The sequence below is a fragment of the Lathyrus oleraceus genome, chromosome 7 (assembly GCF_024323335.1).
Source record: "Lathyrus oleraceus cultivar Zhongwan6 chromosome 7, CAAS_Psat_ZW6_1.0, whole genome shotgun sequence".
NCBI classification, from domain to species: domain Eukaryota; kingdom Viridiplantae; phylum Streptophyta; class Magnoliopsida; order Fabales; family Fabaceae; genus Lathyrus; species Lathyrus oleraceus.
This window is the reverse complement of record NC_066585.1, coordinates 345,660,004-345,676,316: the sequence shown is the minus strand read 5'-3', so window position 1 is coordinate 345,676,316 and position 16,313 is coordinate 345,660,004. Positions and strand designations below refer to the sequence as shown.

Genomic DNA, 16,313 nt, shown 5'->3' with positions numbered 1-16,313 from the left:
CCTTCTTTCTTTCTGGCAAACCCGCTTCCGTACTTCTTGCTAGACGAAACCTCCTCTTTAGACAACCGTCCCTCTCAGACACCTTCTTCTAACCTCATCCCCATGTTTACCATTTTGGTAAAATCCCTGGGGGCACTAGCAATCATCCATTTATAGTAAAATGATCTCAGGGTCTTGAGAAAAATATTGGTCATCTCCTTTTCTTCCAAAGGAGGGTTGATCTGAGCAGCACGCTCTCTCCATCACTCGACGTACTCTTTAAACGTCTCCTTGTCCTTTTGAGACAATGACCTCAATTGGTCCCTATTCGATGCCATATCCACATTATATTTGTACTGCTTCACAAATGCTTCACCCAAATCATGGAATATACGGACACTCGCACTATCCAAACCCATGTACCACCTCAGAGCGGCACCAGTCAGACTGTCTTGGAAAGAATGAATCAGTAACTGATCATTATCAGTTTGCGTCGATATCTTTCTAACATACATGACGAGATAACTAAGTGGACAGGTGTTCCCCTTATACTTTTCAAAGTCATGGACTTTGAACTTTATCGAGATTTTAACATTAGGAAACAAGCAAAGTTCCGCAACACTCTTACCGAACAAATCTTTTCCCCTCAAGGTCTTCAACTCCTTTCACAGCTCAAGGAATTGGTCTTTCATTTCATCCATCTTCTCATAGACATCCGAGCCCTCATACGACTCGAAATGGTAGATGGTGTCCTCCACACGAGGCAGAGTATGAACAACCGGTGGTGGCACAGACATGACCGGGCTAGATGCCGACATGGAAGTAAAAGTAGGTGCAAAACCCTCGGGCACAAAGTTGGGCGGCATTCCCTACGAGAATCCAGCAGGCATGGCAGGAGAAAAATGAGTAGCAGCAACATGAATGGTTAAAGAAACAACCTTTAATATGAAAATCCTCTGAGGAGGAGGAGTTGCAGGCGTTGGAGAAGGTTGACTTTGAGCAGCTAACATAGACTCCATCATGGCAGTCAGGCAGGCGATCTCGTCCTTCAAGTCTCTGTTCTCTTGTCCCAAGTGTTCCATGATTCTTGGATTATTGGCGCAGGTATTGTATCGATGAGTCAGCTTGGCTGAAGCACATAAGAAGAACCAATAAGACATCTGGCGAAAGAGAAACTTTCTATGCAAATGATGCATGAAATGCAATGCTTTGATTGTTTTTATTCTCAAGGAACTTACTATTTTATTTGCAAATATAAATAATAATAACAATTGCACAATCTTAATTGACCATAAAAATCTCTTTTATTTATATAATTGAACGAATTACACTGAGTACAATTTCAGAAACCAAAAATACAAAATATAAGAGAAAAGGAAACTAGTCATCCTAAGGATGCTTAACAACAACGTCAGAAGATCTGGCTGCAGGCGCGTACTTCCTTTGGATGCGTAGGATTTCAGACTCAAAAGAAGTCTTCATCCGATTCTTCTCGAGGACGAGCTGATCAACAATCTTCTTCCAAGAACTGGAAGGCTAAGGCATACTAGAGGAAGATGAAACCTCTAGTTCTCTTTGTCTCTTCATTACCCGGTCTTCAAGAAGCTTAATAAGTGCATCTTTGTCCTTAGACTCAAGCTGCAACTCCTCATGCTTTCGGCTCAAAGCATGGAAACGCTCTTCCCACATATCCTTTTCTTGCTTCATCTTGGCGAGTGCTTCTTCCAGCTCCTCTACATCTTGGTTAGGGAGATTTAATGGCTCAACCACAACCATAGACATAGGTCTTTCATATGACATTTTTAATTCCAAAGCTCTCTTCTTCACCCAAGAAGTGTAAGCCTCCAAAGCTACACAGTTGCACGGACCAAGCTCGGATCTTCCTTTCCTATGCCTATTATGCCAAGCATGAATCATCTTTTGCTTCAAACGTTGGGGATCTTTACCCTCTTGATAGAAAAGACCTTCTAACAAAGTGTTATTAGGTTTGTCTCTCAAGGGGAACCCAAGCTAACGATGAGCCAAAGCAGGGCTGTAGTTGATTCCTCCCTGTGTACCAATGAGAGGCACGTTAGAGAATTCACCACAATAATCAATAATATCCAAGCTACTCAATGAAGAGTCATACCAAACTATATCATCATTAGTGAGAGACATAAGTCTCTGAGACCACCGTAGACATTGTTTGTTCTCCATAAAAGCAGGTGTCTGAGGCAAGTGCGAAATAAACCACTTCTACAGAAGAGGAAGACATCACACAAAAAAGTAGGCACATGATTCCCAATCAAGAAGATTTTAATGGCGTTAACATCAACAAAATCGTCAATGTTAGGGAACAAAGCCAAACCATAGATGAGCAACACAAAGATGGATTCAAAAGCATCCAGACTACTGGCTTGAGCAAAGGCAGTAGCTTCCTTGATGAGGAATTCAGAAGTCAACCCAAACATTCCTCCTTTCTTCACCCAATGAGCCTCAATATCATACTTCTTCAGATGAAGGGCTTAATCTATAATATGAGATATGGGAATCTCCTCCAATCCACTAAAAGGCACTTTGTTAGAAACAGGTATTCCCAAGAGATGGGCATACTCCTCCAACATAGGCACAAGCTGATAATCGGGAAAATTGAAGCAACGGTAGATAGGGTCATAAAACTGAACCAACACACTCAAGAGTCCTTCAACTACATCAACAAATAACACAAATAGAAGCTTTCCATGGCGTTGTTTGAAGTCCAAGGGATCTAATACAAAAGATGATAGCTTCCTTAGCTCTTTTAAGTCGGGACATCCGAAACTGTATTTCTTAGTGTTCCTTCGTCCATAATCCATGGTCTGAAAATATTTGCAAATAAAACCTCAGTTCCTTAAAGTTATTTTCGTGTGATGAATGTCATGATGCGCATGAATGCATGAATGCAATAATCACAAATAAGGGATCACACACAAGGAAAACAATCAAAGGTCAATGGATGAATCAAGTCATTGTGAAGATCAATCATCCATTTTGGTGGATTATGGTTTTCACCTTATCAACACCTAAGTTCCATTGATATTGACAAGACTTGATTGGATCAACCAAGAATCAAGGGTTTGTTGTGAGTCACGAGCATGGAATCGGGTTAAGAACCATCCTAAAGGAGTGTACTAAGGATAAAAACCTGTAGATCATGTTCTAAAAAGTTCCTAGAGTTTTAATTCCATCTATCGGATATTACAGGTTAGGATGATTGACTCATCAACCCATAATATTCTCAAGAGAAACTCGTCTGAGTGTAGTATCGCATAACAACTGTTATCAAGTCTACACTTGAACAGTCTCCGCACTACATCCTAAATAGGCCAAGAGAGGTTAAATGTTCTACGGTCCTCAACTTCTCGCACCCCAAATCAGAGAGAGTAATGCCTAACCACAAATAACTTGTGTGACATCAATAACTCCAAAAGGGTCTCCACTTAGTAGATGGGTCTGAAGCCAACTTGTTAAGGACTACTCCACACAAGTCGAACATGACTATACCATCCTCCTATCTTAATTGCACTCAAGTTCGAGTTAGAACTTATCTCACCACTCAGAGATCACCAAGCACAACAAGCATATTATATCATACAAGCAAATATACAAACATCAAATATACAATTATATACACATAAAAATGTAGGCTAAACCCACTGGAGACTACTCCCCAGCAGAATCTCCACTTAATTTCTGTAGCGGTAAATTCATGACTATTAAGCTATGGATAAACTTAACGTCAATAAAACCAGAGTCGTCACCACGCTTTTATTGTTTCCAAGGGAAAAGGGAAAAGTACGAACAAAACACAAAGATAAGAAGTTTTCAAATCAAAAGTAATAAAATGCCAGAGATTACAGGTAAGGGGGTTGGTTACACAGAGGGAAGATGTTAGCACCCAAAGTGTCCTAGGTACTCCTAGGGAGCCCTTTTTTGTGTGCATATGTATTTTTGTACAAAATGATGCTTGCAATAAATAGAGTGTGGGGATGAGAAAAGAATTCATTAATTATATTTTTATGTTTGACAAGACCTTCGGACTTGTGCCTACATACCAACATAAAATGAGGGATCAGAACCTCGTTGTTTGTGGTATCAATTTCAAAGTAAATGAGTTAATTTTAACGAAATTTTAAGTTTGAAAGAGGCACAAAGGGGCCTAAAAGGTTTGAATGAGTGTTAGTTCTTTTTGGCTTTTGAAATTTTAAGTCAATATGATTAGATTCATTTACAAGTTTGATTAAGAAAAGAGTTTGAAAATACAATGGCATAAGGCCAAGGTTTCTAATTTGCAGTAAAGTCTAAGTTTAGAAATCACAAGCAAAGAAGATTTTTTTAAAATGTGGGGAGAGATTTGAAATTAAAGAAGTGGGGAGGAGATGAAAAGACTAATCCTAAGCATAAATTTAAAAGTTAAGAGTTGAAAAGATCTGACCAATGAGATGCAATCCAATACACAAGAATGTCATGTAGAAACCCAATTTTCCCTTGGATTTTAGAATTAAGAAATATCAATACACAAATAGCAAGATGAAGAGCTAGGCATCAAATAAAGATAGCCACATCCAAGCTTAGTAACTTCATGATCTTCTTCATAATCTCCCATGTATCAGATGACTCAAAGATATGCATTAGACACAGGTTCAAATTAACATCTTCAATAAGACTATGTAGCAGATGAACTCAAATGGGATCTCAATACTTGCATCAGATGAAAGTTCACTTCATAAGCACTTGGTTTCATGAAAGTTGGCATTGGCCAAGTCCTTTTGCATAGGGAGTGTTTCCTAATTCTAAGTCCAATGTCTCAGATCAAATCCAACAGTCCACACAAATGTCTTTTTGGTTTTTTGTTGTTATTATGTACATTAAGGTCAAAGGACCACAAATACAAACAAGTATATACAATCACAATATAATCACAAAGTATGGCTCAAATGAGCAAAGTAAAAATGGCATTAAAATAAACAAGTTAAATGGTATGAATAATGGAAAATGAATAAAGACTTGAATTTAAAGTGCATAAAAATAAATAACTTGAAATTAAATGTTAGTTGATTAGAAGTTAGTATTGCTTTTGGTTGTGTTTTGTTTAAGTCATTATTTGGAGAACACTCAACCCACTATTCACAAGCATGGATCCTTGAACCAAGATATCTTCCAAACGAAGGAAAAAGGCCAAGTTTCCATACAATACCATGAAAGAGGGGAGACATACAATCTCACTTACTAGAATGTTATGCCTTTTTGTGTCAAAATTTAGCGTTATGTTAAGCAATCGTAATTATGTAGAAGTCACAACTATTTGAGGCTGGGCAATAAAATTTTAGTGTTAATGCATGTTAGAGACATGGTATAATGAACCATGCTCCTAAAACATACCACAAAAAAAAAAGAAATGGCAAAAGGATGGACCTAATCTCATCCATACTTATGTTGATTTGCAATCAACTAGCCTTAGGATATAGAGATATCATAGGTCAATGAAATGTATGGGAATAGAATAGAATGGGAAATGAAATCAACACAAATTGGTCAAAGGAGAATTCATTCATTTTGGGAGATGAAATGTACATTTCATCAATCCCCTAAATCCAATGATTTTAACTCAACAAAGTCAAATCAACCTTGACCAAGGCTCAACAACACAAGTCAAACTCAACAAGTCAATACCAAAAGCTAAACACAATTTATTTTGCAATTAAACAATTAAAATCAATTAAAAAATGCATTAAATTAAATTATGGTTGGTCAAAGTCCTAAAACTTCATCAAAACACCAAAGAAATGGCCATGGGATTTATCATAGGTCAAACAAGGTCAAAGGACCTTGGAAAAAAATTTCATTATTTTGGAAACTTAAAAGTATTTTTAGACAATAAAAAATATGCACAAAAACAATTAAATCGTGGAAAATATTAATAATGATCCAAAAAATAATTTTAATTCAGAAAATGAAATAGAAAAATATTTGATAATTTTTGGTGAAAGTCCCATATTTTTTGGATCAATATTAAAATTAATATGAATTAATGAAAATAAAGCAATTAAACTAAAAAGTAGAAAATGCTAAAATACGTGGACCACTTGATCTCCCTCATTAATTGAGGTGGCAGATCAAGTGGATCTCAGTGTGCATTCCATGATGAACTCTAGTCAATGCGCTGCAGGGATGATAATCAAAACCAACCTGTGAGATTAAAACAAAATGAGAGGATCATATGGTCTAAGACATGCCAACGCACCGCCGGAGCTACAACTCCGGTCTTCTTCTCCGGTGGACCTCACCAGACTGGTCCACCCTCAATCATCACTAAAATAAAAAAGGAGGACATGAATTTAAAGTAAAAATGCTCAAGAGCTCAAATCTGGCATCAATTTCATCTAACTCCAAGTATATTGAAAGATACGGGGAGTTAAATTTTGAGGATCATGATCTGAGTTGCTTCGATTTGACCTTAAAGCAACTCAATCTTGTTTCATACATTGGTAGTGATTCAAACAACAAAATATAAAGAAGAATTATGTACAAACATTTCTGAAGTCATATTAGCAAGCCATGCAATTGTGTATGAGAAATGGAAGTTCAATTATGCCAAATGGTGATCCAACGTGAAGCCATGCGCAAGTCACTCATACTTTGTCCAAATGGGGTGAATTTGGACTTTTTGGAAAGGTTAGATCAAGAGGAACAACTTTCATGTTGATCAATTTTTCATTTGAAGCTTGGGTCATGATGAATTTTGAGGTGGATGTTTGAAAAATCAAACATATCAAAAAAAATTCTAAGTGTCAAGCCATATGTTCACTTCTTACACCTTGGCTAATTTTTTACATGAGCTTCAAATGAGAAATGTTCCTTCATCTAATTATATATCTCTCAAATTCCTTTAAAATTGTCACAAATTTGACCTCATTTGGATTTATCATGAAGGAGTTGTGCATTTTAGAAGTTGAGGAAAATCACTTATTCAATGGCATTGGTCCAAAATGACCTATAATGTCTCCTCATATCACATGCATTTAAAAGTTTACTTTGCACTTCCTCCAAACATAAACGTTGAATTAGACATATTGAATTTGATCATGCAATTTGAATGGCTTTCATCTTACAAAAATTGAGCAAGTTATGGTCTTGGGAAGTTGACCTCTACATTAGGGTTTAAACAAAATGACCTATAATCTTTCACCATAACAAATGACTTTCCAAGAAAAACTAGCTCTAGACCTCAAAATGAAAGTTGTTTGTAATGTCATTTAGAGTAACTTTTCTCTTGGGATCATTTTCATATGACAAAAATTGTAGGAGATAGGGTCTAGGGAACCCCAGTTTTGATCAGTTGACTTCCTCTGATCAACCATCATAAACCAACTTGCTAGATTTCTACTATCTTGACTTTTGGGACTCATGAAGGATTATATATGCATAAGATGATGAAATTTTAAGTATCCCTTGAAATATTTGATCAATTGTTGAAGAAGCTTGTTGAAAAAGTCACATAAGATACCCAGATGAATTAGGGTTTCCAAGGCAAACCAATTCCAAGCTCTTGATGATTTATTGATCAAAATAACATGTGAAGATCATGGGGATCCATATATGATGCTTAGAGCCATAGCATACCAATTCTTGATTTAGCTCCTTGCAATGAGGGTCTTAAACCCTAGATATGAGCTTGATAGATCAAAGGTGAGCATGCGCACTACCTATAAAAGAGTTAAACTATACAAATGACATATTTTTGATATTTTGGTTAGTAAATGATAAAATACAAAGTATTATACAATATAATGGTGCTTGGTGATCTCTCCCAATGCAAACCCAATGAATGAGGAGTAAGGAGGATGCCAAGGTATGATCCCAATGCTATGCATATGATGAGAATATCATGAGGGGTCTTAGGGTCAAAATTGGGGTCTTACACAAAGGAACCAAAGGTATTTGCAACTGAGGATGAATTTAAGGAGTAGACACTGTTGAGAATATCTGAGCAAAGTGTACTAAGCCAGGATTGACTATCTGATTAGAAGTATGACCATAATGAACTCCAAATGGGACATAGTTTGTCCTAGTATAGGCATACTGAGGCGCAACAATAATGGAAGATGATGCCCCAGGATAGGCCAAAGGCATCCATTGGTTCCTTGATTTTGATACTGCACAATAGGCTGGATCACAGAAAGAGGAACTTGCACATGAATCGAAGGACCTTTATATTCAAACCTCTTCTCAATAGGCGCCTCAACAGTCATAGGTGTAAAGCACAACAACTTCTGATTAATGAGCTCTTGAACTCTGGCTTTAAAAATATCATAATTCTCAATAGAATTCCCTAAATATCTGGCATGATATCCACATATGGCATTGGGATCATGCTTGTGATTATAGGGAAACCTAGCAGGTTGGATCCGTTTAGGCACAATTGCCCTAGCGTTAACCAGTATAGGCAGCAAATGTGCATAAGATATAGGAATTGGATCATTGTAAGGATGTCTCCTTTCTTGATCATAAATTCCTTTGTTGATTTGTTTCTTCTTCAAATTCGGATTGCTTCAGGAGGACCTCTGATGTGGTAGTAGACAATGTTCTTGCGGAGGAAGTGGCAGAATGCCTGTATCCACCTTCGACATGTTATCTTTGTTCATACTATCTTCAGCTTGCTCATCAATCATAATTTGATTTGGGAAGTCTGCTTTCATGCTATCCAAGAATAGTTTCAAGACCTTGTCAGCTCAGTTAATGCTCTTTCCCTTTCCTATGACTCTTCGATGGTCGGTGTCGGCAAATCGTTTCTGACGGAGGAATGGACAAGGTGAGTTTTCTGGTTAACATGCATGAAATTCAAATGAATGAGTGGATGAGATGCAAATAAATATGCAGCACCCATAGATTCAAAGCCTTGATGGTACAACAACTCAGGTTCAAAGCTATGACATATGTACAACAATGCAATAATGTATGTTAACAAAATAAAATAATCCGGATAATCTGTGCATATGCCCGATGCAGGATCAAAGGTCTGATGTCCATGAGAATGAGGGTATATAGAGTCTATGGTTTCCTGTAGAAAAACCCATATCCCCCTCACAGGTAGGTTCTAGCCTTCAAAAGGTAATCCCTAAAAGGTCTCCCAGAGTCATCGACTCGAAATGAAAATACCCTTCCATAGCGAGTTCTCACAAGACAAAAGTACTTCCAAGTTAATCTAGTCTGGATGTGGTTCTCGTGACAACCAACGTACGAAATGCAGGTGTACATGACTCTCCACGAATTTATCCTGTGTATGTACTCAGCTTGGGTATAGAGCTTCACTCATGTAGCATAACCCTAACCAAACAAAGAGTATAGCAGATAATATCTAGTATAAACAATATTTAAGGTGATAAAGAATGTGATAAATAAAGCGAGTAAAGCAATAAAGGTAAACACCAAAGAAAACGGAGAAGCAATCCAAACTAGGATCTACTCCTCTTAGCGACTAGGAAATACTCCAAGTAGCAGAATATCCTCAGCAGAGTCGCCAGCTGAAGTTGGGGATGCTCAAGAAGATACCCCTAACTACAAGAAAACTCCTCAGCAGAATCGCCAGAAGAAGCTGGGGATGCTCAAGAAGAGACCCCCAACTACAAGCAAACTCCCCAGCTGAGTCTCCAACTGAAGCTGGGGATGCTCAAGAAGAGACCCCTAACTACAAGAAAACTCCCCTGCAGAGTCGTCATCTAAAGCTAGCGGAAATATACCCGAACGCATTATACGGTCGAACATGCAACAGAGTCGCCATCGAACTTTATTTATTCTCGAAGGAAAGGGAAAACATCGATAAAACCCGAGGGAAATAGATATGTTGGGTAAGAAAGTCGGTTATGATAAAACCCGAGGGAAATAGATATGTTGGGTAAGGAAGTCGGTTATGCAGGCAGAAGGTATTAGCACCCCTAACATCCATGGTACTCCATGGGAACCGTTTTGATTCTTCTTGCTCGAATAGGTGTTATCTAAAGATTACTCACGAAAGAGGGAAAAGAAAATAAATAGATAAAATGCTCAGTGAGGATTAGGGCTCTCATGCCTACGTATCCTTATAATGCAATGAGTAGTTCAGAGCTCCGTAGTTCATGGAACTAGTGGTAGGAGATGAAAAGAAATTTTGATAACAAGTCTGGTCTGAACCAAAGAATAATGTTGTCTGAACTCCAATAAGGGGTGAAATATGAACCCAAGAGTAAAACTGGCGTTGACCATTCGGCAGCATCTGCCACTATATGGTATAGCCAAAAACAAGGAGAATTAAGTGTTTAGGTATAAACCAAACAACTCTTTATTCACAAGGTGGAGCTCAAAAAAATAGTGTATTTGGTTCAAAATATATGATATCACATGGACTGAATGAAGGTAGAATATAAATGCATCATGAAGATGAATGGAATGAATGACAAAAGTCACAAAATTGAATATTTGGTAACAAGTGATTGAAGAAGAATAGTTTGAAACCAAAGGTAAGGTTATATTGGAATCCATAGGAGAAATGGAATTTGTACCATAGAGGGAAACAAGCTTGTTGTCCGAAAAAGAAGAAATAAAATGTTTGGGTACGAGCCAAACAACTCTAGGTACAAATGCGGACTGTCGCTATATCGTCCTAGAATGATGTATATGGAATTCCAAAGAAAATTGTATTTGGTTTCAAAGAAACAGTATGTCACCGGGGTGATGGCTATGATTGAAGGTATGTCATGGATCATAGGAGATATGAATGGTTCCCTAAGGCGAAAGGATAATTAGGATTATGCTCGTCTAGGATTCACATCCTCGTGCCTACATATTCTCACTATGCAATGAGAAAATCAGAGCATTCGTAGTTCGTGGAACCACGAGAACAAAGAGAGATTAATAGTAAGGAAAAGTATAACTTGCACCAACAAAATGGTATCAAGGGAACCCACAAAGGAGAGTGAACTTTGAACCAAAGAGTAAACAGGCGTCTTAGCCAAAAAAGAAGGAATTAAATGTCTGGGTACGAGCAAAACAACTCTTGGTTCACAAGGTGGACTGCTGTTATATCGTTCTAAAAGGGTATACATGGGGCCCAAAGAAAGTACGGTTGGGTACAAGGAAAATCAGATCACTTGTTGGGGAACAACCAGTTCGAGATCAAAAAATAATGGTATCTTGGATCTATGAAGGAATAGACTTTGAACCAAAGAGTAAACAAGCATCTTAGCCAAAAAATAATGAATTAAATGTTTGGGTACGAGCCAAACAACTCTTGGTTCTCAAGGTGGATTGTTGTTATATCGTCCTAAAAAGGTATACACGAAGTCCAATGAGAAGTATATTTGATCTCAAAAAGATGATATTGATTGATGAATGAAGAATGAATGATTAATAAATAGGGTAGCTCGCGAAGAATCTGAATTCTCGTGCCTAAGTTTTCTCATTATGCAATGAGAAAATAAGAGCATTCGTATGTCAGCCCACTAGGGCTGACAACAAGATGATTGAGGCAAAAGAAGGGATAGACTGATAATGGAATATGAAGAAGACTTGACAGTAATTGGATATGAACCACACTTAATTCTATGAGTAAAGGTGAATACGATGAGCAATTGGGTCATGCATCCCGTACCCAAAGATATCTAGAATGAGTTAATGGAATTCTCCACTCTCATTCATTCTCTATTGCTTAAGGCTCATGCCACACAATTTTAACCTTGACTAACAAGCTCTTGAAGAACCACCTTTAATGTATCTTGTATGATCCGCTGCTTGATATGACTGGGGATGCCTTGATTGAGAGTCTGACTTGAGGCTTCGAGTTCCACAACTTACATAAAGAGTCTTATCAAGTGATTAAGGGTTTTTTGATGACTTGAATAGACTGTGGGATTATACAAGATCAAATGATTTAGTTGATCAAAATTGCTTTATATTGACTTGAATCGAGGGTTAGAATCAGCTTGAAAAGTTATGACTAACCCTTATCTAAAGGTTAGAATTAAATTCATAGGCTATTCCTAAGGGAGCTTGCCTTTGTTAGCCAAAAACTTGATTTAAAACTAATTAAATTTCTAAGTCAAAATTAATTCTAAGGGAGCATGCATTTATATGGTTAAAAATGGTAAAACAGACTTTTAAGGGGCAAAATGGCCTTTTCATAAAATTATGATATAGAATTAAGTCCTAATCATGCAAATTCTAACCCTAAACAATTCTAATTTTTCTAAAATTCTAACAATTACTTAATTAATAATTCGATCCTAATCAAATTTTAATATTTTAACCAATTCTATCTAATTAATCTAATTTTCTAAAATCCAATTAAACTAAAACTGTAAACCTAATATTTCTAATCAATTCCTAATTCTAACAAACCTATAATCACAATCTAAAATACTTAATTAATCTAATATCCTATGAGGGATTAAACTAGAAATAATGTGGAAATAAATGGATGAATAAGGTGGTGCTAGAGGGGGCATGCCCACTGATCAGACAATGGGGGATATGAAAGATTCCCCTGAGCTTCGGGCCCTAGATCCAAACAAAACAAAACTCAAATGGCTCGAGAATGGATATGCGACCAAGTATCACCGGGTTAGACAAGAGGCTTCTTTGTTGCGCTCTTGACACATTCACACGCTTCTGCAACATTCATGCTTCTCAAGATCAATCTAGAAATATGCTCCAGAATCACGTTTCAGAATTGAAAATAAGTCGATCGTTCACTCTTCATCTTTACTTCACCTGGCTCACGCAGATTCAAGATGAAAATGAAAAGAGCGAGAACTCACCGTATCAGCGTCGGCAACGAACTTTTCCTGGATTGCTTTATCTTTTTCTCCTTGCTTTGTATCGACTAATCTTTTTCTTCTTCTATAATCCTCTTAGTCAATAGATGTTGATTATTGTTGATGCTTGTTGTTGAGTTGCCTACGAAGATGATGAATCAACCAAGAATCCAGATTAGCCTTCATGAAATCTCGAACAAATCTATGTCCGATCTAAAGTCTAACAAAATCGAAATAAATTCGACACAAGCTCTGGTAATCCTTCTTATTCGCCTTGTTCCGAGTTCGTCCTTTTTCTGAGTTCGTCCTTTTTCTTTGAATTTAGTTGGAATTCGCTCTTTTTGTTGAAAGTTCTTCTTTTTTCTTTTTGCTTCTGTTGTAAAACTAAGAGTGATTGAAGAGTGAAGGTTGGAGGTTGAACGCGAGGAATTCAGGGAAAGTGAATGAATCGAAATTGTATAGTAAAAATGGATGAAAAAATGAGTGATGAATGTGTGTGAAGATTCTGGAAACTTAATGAATATATATAGGGTTTGAATTCGGTTAGGAAATGAAATGAAAATTCACATGAGATTCAATTTGCAGTTAGAAATTCAGATGTTAGTTATTCAAATTGTTAGGACTAAAATGAAATTGAAATGAAAATTCATTTGTAAATTCTGTTAGTTAGTCATTTTTTTGAGATGTAATGAAATCTGAAATGCAATTTAAAATGCAGGTTCTGTTTGGTTTTGCAGGGTTTAGCTATTTCTTAGAGCCCGAAGAAGCTGGACTTGGTGGCACATGAGGAGTAGTTGGCTTAGCTAGATTTAGCTTTATCACAATTGGCTTGCAGAACCTATCAGTAGCCTCAACATTCTTTCCTATTTCTGCTGACAAGAGTACAAGGTTAGCATATTTTGGAAATGAATACTGCTGTTATTTCTTCTCCTTAAGCCAATTCTCAGCTTCGACACAAAATCTTTTGTTTCTCATTGATGTCGACATGACCAGATTTAGGATCAGGTGACATTGCAGCTTCTCTGTAAATAATTTAACTGATATTGTACCCTTCTCTGTGTATTATTTGTAACACTCCTCAATCGAGTCACCTTCCTTTTTGAGCTCTTCAAGTTTTGCATCACATACACCTTTAGTTTCATCTTCACCATCCTCATATAGCCAATATTCTACCTCCTAAGGCTTTGCAGCTTGCATATTAGCATGGCCAATGTCTATAAAAGCTACATTCCGCTGATCATTTTTAGGCATATCTGTTTTATAAATCCCATACGCCAATGCAGTAGCAGTAGCTCATGAATTGGTAGTTTGGTTTTAATGGTTGGTTTATCAATTCTGATCTGGTTTCATGTACAACAAGTCATGGCAGCAGTTTCAGCATGATTGAACTCTTGGTGGACTAGTTTTGCTTTAGTTAAATTGAGTTGCTTCGGTTGTTATGAATGCAAGTTATAATGGCGTGATATGGTTTATTCAGGATTACTAGGAAAGTAAGGCTTGAAGGTAGGTTAGGAAAGGTGTGCAAGCTTTACAACACGAATAGATGGGGTTATCATGGAATCCTTGGGATGGCTTGCATTGGCTATGAAACTTTTTGGAATTGGGTAAGGGTCAAAGTTATCTTGGAAATCATTATGGAGTTAGAGACTATGGCTTGAGCAATTGGAGTGCATTGCTTGGAATGTATCATTGGCTTTTATGGTCATGTTGTAATTTTAAATGTTGATTTGCAATTGAAATATGTAAATTTGGAGTGTATGGTTGTAATTGAAATGGGTTTAAAAGTATTGACATTGTTGTAATGAATATAATTGGAATTGTTGTAGAGTAATGTATGGAAATTGGTTTGTGAAGTGAAATGTAATAGTTTGAATGGAAATTGTTGTATGGTTGTAATGGAAACAATGAATTGGTTCATATTGTAATAAATTTGGTTTAATGGAATTGATAGAATTCGGTTTAATCAAAGATGGTTTAAAATGGACATGAACAAAATTTTAAAGTGACTTAAAATGAACATGTAATGTGATGGCTTATGAAATGGTTTATGATGGATCGTGGTGATTCAAGGTTTTGGAATGATGAGTTGACTTTGGTCAACTAGTTAACCAAAAAGTCAATTGTTGACCAAAAGTCAACTTATGCAAAATGTCATTTTCTTTGTAATTTTTTCAATGTAATGTGTATCAACAATGTAATTAATGAATGTGATGTATTTTTAGTCAAATGCCCTAGTGAACCATATGAAATAAAATGAAATCCAATGATCACTTTTTACCATGAAACAAATGGCTTAAATGCATTCTAAAACCAATTTGAATGAAATGAATTAGGTGGAAACCAAAGAACCAATGGAATACCTTGACCAAAAATGGACATTGAATCAATGGGACTAGAAATGAATGAATCTTGACACACCATGGAAATAATGTATGAGATAAAGATGGAATGAACTTGGACCCAATGGACCATGAGACCATGAAGTCAATGAAACATGAATGCAAATTGTCTTGGGTCAATCATATAATACCATGAATTAGAGTTAGCTAGGTCAAAGTTAAAAACCATGTATCAACCAAGAGTCTAAAACCAAATGAGCAGTCAACACAAGTAGTGCACCAATGTCATGAACCATAGTTAAGGTGTCCCACACCTCAATGCAAGTCACATGATTTACAAGCCTCCCAGATCAATAGCTAGGATTTTGATGAATCCCAAGTCCAAAAGGTCAACCAAGCAAAACACCTAAGAATCAACCACCCCTGATTAGGGTTTTAAACAACGCACATAGCTTCACAAGTAACATCTCAAACCACGGGCCCACTATTAGGGTTTAGAAATCAAGTAAGATACATAGAAGGTCAAGCACAAGCTCCCATAAGAGAAAAATCAAGAATTAGGGTTGGATGTATATATGAATGTCATGATGTAGGCTTCATGAATCAAGGTCCAAAAGAACCAGGAAATTAGGGCTTCATCCCACATGATGAGGAAAACCATAATCTTCAAGAAAAACCCTCATTTTCATCAACCATATACCTTGAACCTATTATGCTTGTTAGGAAGTGTTAATCATGAATGAATGATGCACATGAATGAGGTATGAGTGGTATAGATGAATCTTAATTCATAGGTCAGATGAAAAGATGAAAAGATGAAAAGGGGAGGGTAAATTTTGGGGTATGACACCAGGAATGAAGAAAGAAAGAAATGAATTTGTTTACACTTGCTTGAATTGACAGAATTGAAGATTAAACACTAAAAGTCATTTGGTCTGATGTAGAGTATTCCTTGGTGAAAATGGTACAACATTTCCATGGATATCCTGACGAGTTTACCAAAGACGATAAAAGGATGTGATTCCATTTGGGTTATTGTTGACATACTGACTGGATCAGATCATTTTATTCCGATTAAAATCAATTATCCTTTGTATGGTAGAAGGTGTAAGACACCTTTGTGTTGGTATGAATCAGATGAGAATGATGTGCTTGGACCTAAGATTGTGCAACAAACCTCTGAGAATAT

General features: G+C 36.8%; 1 long non-coding RNA gene across 2 annotated transcripts; it reads left to right on the top strand.

The window, feature by feature from the left end:
- Nucleotides 1-12,365: 12,365 nt before the first annotated feature.
- LOC127103160 (uncharacterized) lies at nucleotides 12,366-14,664 on the top strand. 2 transcript variants are annotated; one of them, XR_007794757.1, is made up of 3 exons: nucleotides 12,366-13,040; nucleotides 13,523-13,673; nucleotides 14,263-14,664. It is a non-coding gene; the product is annotated as an uncharacterized LOC127103160 (long non-coding RNA). The 2 variants fall into 2 exon arrangements; XR_007794756.1 differs by having other exon boundaries at nucleotides 13,504-13,673.
- The last annotated feature ends 1,649 nt before the right edge of the window (nucleotides 14,665-16,313 follow it).